Source organism: Somniosus microcephalus, unplaced genomic scaffold (assembly GCF_052327205.1).
Source record: "Somniosus microcephalus isolate GS21.2 unplaced genomic scaffold, FLI_Smic_1.0 unresolved_chr1, whole genome shotgun sequence".
Lineage (NCBI taxonomy): Eukaryota > Metazoa > Chordata > Chondrichthyes > Squaliformes > Somniosidae > Somniosus > Somniosus microcephalus.
Genome location: NW_028225179.1, coordinates 6,920,807 through 6,926,880, shown reverse-complemented (window position 1 = coordinate 6,926,880; position 6,074 = coordinate 6,920,807). Strand labels below are relative to the sequence as shown.

At 50.0% G+C, this 6,074-nt stretch overlaps 1 pseudogene; it reads left to right on the top strand.

Moving 5' to 3' along the window:
* The first annotated feature begins 330 nt into the window (after window positions 1-330).
* LOC147093366 (uncharacterized) lies at window positions 331-1,958 on the top strand (annotated as a pseudogene).
* Window positions 1,959-6,074: the final 4,116 nt, after the last annotated feature.

The window sequence follows — 6,074 nt, the reverse complement described above, 5'->3', positions numbered from 1 at the left end:
GTCAAAGTTCTGGTCGAGTTGCAGATGTATAAAGTTCCTTTCCTTCGCCCCCTCCCCCTCCCACTCCCACCTCTCTCTCTCTCTCTCTCTCTCTCCTCCCATAGAGGCCAGAGTCTTGTGTAGGCCCAGACCAGGTGGCGGACTCCCTTCCCTGAAGGACATCAGTGAACCAGTTGGGTTTTTATGTCAATCCGGCAGCTTTCATGGTCACTTTTTTCTAGTGCCGGCCCCACAATTGACCAGATTCATTGAGCTCAATTTCACAACCTGCCTTTGTTTTCTTGTGGGTTGTCTCTCACGCTTCCTGTTTTAAATTAATTTTACAGGGCACTGGAAGGGGAGGATTTACAGACAGGAAACTCAAACCAAACATCACGTCAAGATCTGACAGAGTCACTCGACTCATCGGATCTGAATATCATCGGCCTCTGAACATGGAAGCAAAAAGCACCGTTCACAGTGGGGAGAAACCGTACACGTGTTCTGTGTGTGGACGAGGCTTCAGCCACCCCTCTGGCCTATCGACACACAAGCGCATTCACACCGGGGAGAGGCCATTCACCTGCTCTGAGTGTGGGAAGGGATTCACTCAGTCATCTGAACTTCAGACACACCAGCGTGTTCACACTGGAGAGAGGCCGTTCACCTGCCCTGTGTGTGGGAAGGGATTCGCTCAGTCATCCAACTTGCTGATACACCAGCATGTTCACACCGGGGAGAGGCCGTTCACCTGCTCTGAGTGTGGGAAGGGATTCACTCAGTCATCCAACCTGCTGATACACCAGCGTGTTCACACTGGGGAGAGGCCGTTCACCTGCTCTGAGTGTGGGAAGGGATTCACTATTTCATCTCACCTACTGACACACCAGCATGTTCACACTGGAGAGAGGGGGTTCACCTGCTCTGAATGTGGGAAGGGATTCACTCAGTCATCCCACCTACTGAGACACCAGCGTATTCACACCGGGGAGAGGCCATTCACCTGCTCTGAGTGTGGGAAGGGATTCACTCGGTCATCCCACTTACTGAGACACCAGCGTGTTCACACTGGGGAGAGGCCGTTCACCTGCTCTGAGTGTGGGAAGGGATTCACTCAGTCATCCAACCTGCTGAATCATCAGCGAGTTCACACTGGGGAGAGGCCGTTCACCTGCTGAGTGTGGGAAGGGATTCACTCAGTCATCCAACCTGCTGAATCATAAGCGAGTTCACACTGTGGAGAGGCCATTCACCTGCTCTGAGTGTGGGAAGGGATTCACTAATTCATCCAACCTGCTGAATCACCAGCGAGTTCACACTGATGAGAGACCTTTTAATTGCTCGGACTGTGGGAGGTGCTTTAAAAGTTCCAGGGAACTGACATGCCATCGACGTGTACACACTGACGAGAGACCGTTCAGGTGCTCTCACTGCGGGACTGGGTTCAGGCGATCATCTGAGCTCACGGTACACCAGCGCACTCACACTGGGAAGAGGCCGCTCACTTGCTCCGTGTGAGGGAAGGGATTCTCTCAGTCATCCACCCTGCTGGCACACCAACAAGTTCACACTGTGGAGAGGCCGTTCACCTGCTCTGAGTGTGGGAAGGGATTCACTCTGGCATCCAAACTGCTGACACACCAGCAAGTTCACAATGGGGCGAGGCCGTTCACCTGCTCCATGTGTGGGAAGGGAGTCACTCAGTCATCCAACCTGCTGACACACCAGCGAGTTCACAAGTGACTGCAGAGGTTGGATTCTGTTGTTGCTGCTGTTAATCACATCCAGGACTGAACCATGTTCATTCTGACAGGTGGGGTTTGTTTCTGCTGATGTTAATAACCCCTATAACTGGGCTGGAGTTTAATATTCTGGATAGATGTCAAGTAAACCAGCTTTGTTTTAAACACATTATTGTAGATTTTCTTCTTTCCCACCTGAGTGTTTAGCATCACCTGGCTGGAGCTCAGAAAGGACAACCTGGGGGAGGATCGTACGGCGGGAACAGAACTCCAGCCTGGACACAGTCCTTCAGGGCCACACTGAGAGGGGCAAATGGCACTTTGGTCTTTCTTCTCTCTCTTCACTGACAGCAAAGTTGCCATGCGGGTTAATCTCGAGGCGTGTGGGAAACGTGTCCCAGCCGCTCTCTGCCATGGTTCAGAGCTCCTAGGCAAGGAACAGAAGGCTCCTTTAGGAATGTACTCAGTGCTTTTTGTTTAATGGCCTTATTAACCTGTGTTGCTACTTTTAGTGATTTGTGTATCTGTATCCCTGGAACCCTCTGCTCCTCCAGCCCATTTAGACTCTTAGGGGGAAATTCAGTGGTGCCCCCTTTGGGTCGCTAACGTCGCCGGGGCTAATTTTAGCCCCCCGAAAAAGTTAGTGTCCCTGTGCATTAAATTCAGTGGTAGCGCCCCAGGCAGGAGGTGGGGTGTTACTGGAAGCGCTCCCCTCCCTCTTGAGGCGCTACCAGTGAATTTCCCAGCACTTCGTGTAACAGCGCCACGCCCGTCGGCACATAGCACCGCGTCATAGCAGACCTCCCTCCCTGATTAACGGGGAGGAGCCTAGCACTGCGCACACCACGGCCCTGCAGGACCACCGGGGAGTGGGGTGTCGGATCAAGAGGAGCGCCGGGCTGAGCGATCGTGGCCGGCACCCCAAAGAAGAAAGGGGAAGGGGGCAGGTGCTGGCAGTCGGCCAAAATAAAAAGTTGCCGCCCGACACCTGCCCTTTAAGTGGCGCCGCCACGGCTGCAGGAACAACCCCTGACCCTGTTGGACATATCGTCCGGCGATAGGTCAGGGGTCGCAACCCAAGGTTGCAGCTGGGGTGCTGCACATGGCGATGATGTCATTGCCAGCGGTGCAGTGCTGCGGGGTGCTACCGTCTACCGCCACCGCTAACCTCCCGCTGAATATCGCGGGAGGCACAAAGCAACCCAATTTCACCCCCTTGTCCAAGTAGTGTGTGGCCTCCTTATTCTTCCCACCAAAATACACCACCTCACACTGATCTATAGTGAAATTCATTAACACACCACCTCACACTGATCTATTGTGAAATTCATTAACACACCGCCTCACACTGATCTATAGTGAAATTCATTAACACACCACCTCACACTGATCTATAGTGAAATTCATTAACACACCACCTCACACTGATCTACAGTGAAATTCATTTGCCAATTACACGCCCATTCTGAAATGTATTAATATCTTCTTGCATTTTGTCTTCCTCAGTATTAACTCTACCTCCCAATTTGGTATCTGACAAATTTTGAAATTGTTCTTCTGATTCCCGAGTCCAAATCGTTTCTGTAAATGGTGAACAACAGTGATCCCAGCACCGATCCCTGTGGAACACCACTTCCCAACTTTTGCCATCTGAGTAGCTGCTCCCAACCCCTACTCTCTGTTTTCTGTTTTGTGACCAGCTTGCTATCCATAAACAGTATGTAAGATCTACAAGATGACCCAGGTCAGGCCGTGTGGAGTGAAGGGCCCAGCAGCAGAATGCATGGAAAGATGGCTGCAAAACAGAAATCAGAGGATTGGAGTTAAGGGAAGTTTGTAGCGATCTTTCCATCCATTCTGCTGCCTGGCTCTTAACTCCACACGGCCTGACCGTGGTCATCTTGTAGACCGTACATACTGCAGACACAGTGCACCAGTGGTGGAGGGGGTGGATATTGAGTCCTGTGGCAGGGGCACTGATGAAGTTGATTTCTCTGTCCGTGAGTTTTGAGGCATCGCTAGTGGCGTTTTTCACCTCTTTCCACCTTTAAAAAAACCTTGCTGCTGAGAATACCAAGGTCAAGGAAATAGAAACAAGAAACTGTGAAGGCAGCAAGAAGTAAAATAAAAAGGCTAAACTGATCTTTGGCTGCTAATATGGCTGGCACCCACAATGTCACACCTTGCTGGTAGAAGCAATGTAAGGCAGCATGCAGAAGTTATACAGACAATAGGCGATCAGAAAACGCATTACCATGATTGCAAACGCATTACCATAATGTTTAGGTGATCGTGAACACATTACCAGGATGTTTACTTAGCTGTAACCCATTCAGTTAAATGTGACTTCTTTATTTCAAACTGCCAGGCCAGGAAATCAAATTAAATGTATACGTGCACAGCTCAGGATTGGTGCAGGAATGTACGAGGTGTTAATGTCTTCTCAAATGCAAGTATAATAATGTAGCACACTGTATGACAAATTGCTTGCTCTGTTGGGTTCGTCAGACTCTTGCAGGAGTCGGTGCCGACATTTCAGAGTAAGACTCCGCGGAAAATAAATCGTTTGAATTCCCCAGTTACATTCGACTCAGTGATTACTGAACCAGACTGAGGGTAAAAGAATCCGTTCTATCATTTGGTGTCAGAAGTGGGATCTCAACGGACAGTCACCGAGAGTTCGTGAACTAAGAGTTGAATCGTCTCGGACGTGGAGAGAGGAAATGGGCCCCCGATGTAAGTAGTTTCTTGTACTACCTCGGTTTTCCTCTGATTCCGCCAGTCTGACGACGAGTCGGCCAATCGCTAACTCCCGTTTGGTGTCCCGCCGAGATCCAGGTCAGTCTGGCGAATACTGGAAGGGATAGGTGATTAGGTCAGTGATCAGATATCACTGAGGGTCAGTGATCGGATATCACTGAGGGTCAGTGATCGGATATCACTGATGGTCAGTATACGTACTGAGGGAATAACTAGGAACTGTGTAAACTTAGAAATAAGCACTTGTGTCAGGTAAAGAGCGTCGACCTCGTATATCACTTGGCACGCCTAGGCTCTGAACAAGTTTAAAACGCGACTGTGTAAAGTTCACAAGGGGAGTAAGATGGGCAACTGTTTAGATACCACGACTGAATCGGGTAGCGCCTTACAGACCCTTTGTGAACAACATCCTGACAAAGCAAAGCAACTTAGACAGTTGTCGGGAGGATTGAATAAGAAATTAGGAAGTAATCAATGGCCACTAGGAGGAACTAAGAATCTAGATGCCGCTAAAAAGGCTCAAGAACTAATTTGGAAAAGTAACAGGGGTACCACAGCCAAAGAACTAATTGCCCTATGGAGACAGTACTGTCAGGAACTGAAAGAAACTTCCTTGTTAGCAAGTTGGCAGGATAATGCCTTAAAATTAGGAATAGCACTTACAGGGGGAGGGGTAGTCAAATCAGTAGAGGTATTGAAAAAGGAATGCGCTCATGAGAAATGCTCAAAACAGGAGTCTGAAAAGACCACGAGCGAGCCTGGAAAGGCTGATAAGAGTGGATTACGTAATCCAATGGTTGGCCTTGCCTTGACAGAGGGAGATGGTGATGATGATTTGGATGAATGGAATCACAGGGCTCAGGTTGTTCCCCATGCTCCCCCCCCGTACGTTAACATTTATCCCGCGGTGGCACCCGCACCAGCTGCACAAACCCCCGCGCCGACACCTCAAGTATCTGCCAGTGCCGTTTCCCCGCCGCCGTCGGTCACGGTTCAAGTAAATAATCCCCCGCTGGTCCAGATGCGAGACCAACAACCGGTTCCCCAGTATACCGACCCTGTTGCCTTTGACACCCGACTCAGGACTAAGAATAATCGGCCCCCGACGACACCTTCCCCACCCCAACCCAGTCCATCAAGGTCACGAAAACGGAGAAATCAAAGGCAGATGATTCAAAGTCAGAGACTAGAGAGTCAGAGCCAGAGTACCCTCAAGGCTTTAAGGTCCTTTTTAGAGTGCCGGGACCATAGTGACATTGACAGTGGAGATTCAGGAGACGACTTGTCATCCCTGGAATCAGAATCTGATACCGAGAGACCCGCCAGACATAAACCGACACCCCGGCAGTTGCCGGTGAGACAAATGCCTAACCCTGCCTTTAACGCAAATATTCCAGTGGCCGCCGATAACCCCCGGACCATAGGTATCTTCTACCCCTGGAAACCTAACGAGATAATGGCTATCTTAGCCGGGATGCCAGATAGGAAGAAATCCCCCACCTTGTTTGTAGAATTCCTCCGGACTACTATACTCGTCTATAATGCTGAATCAAGAGACTTATGGGCGTTAGTACAGCAGATCTTGAATCCCGC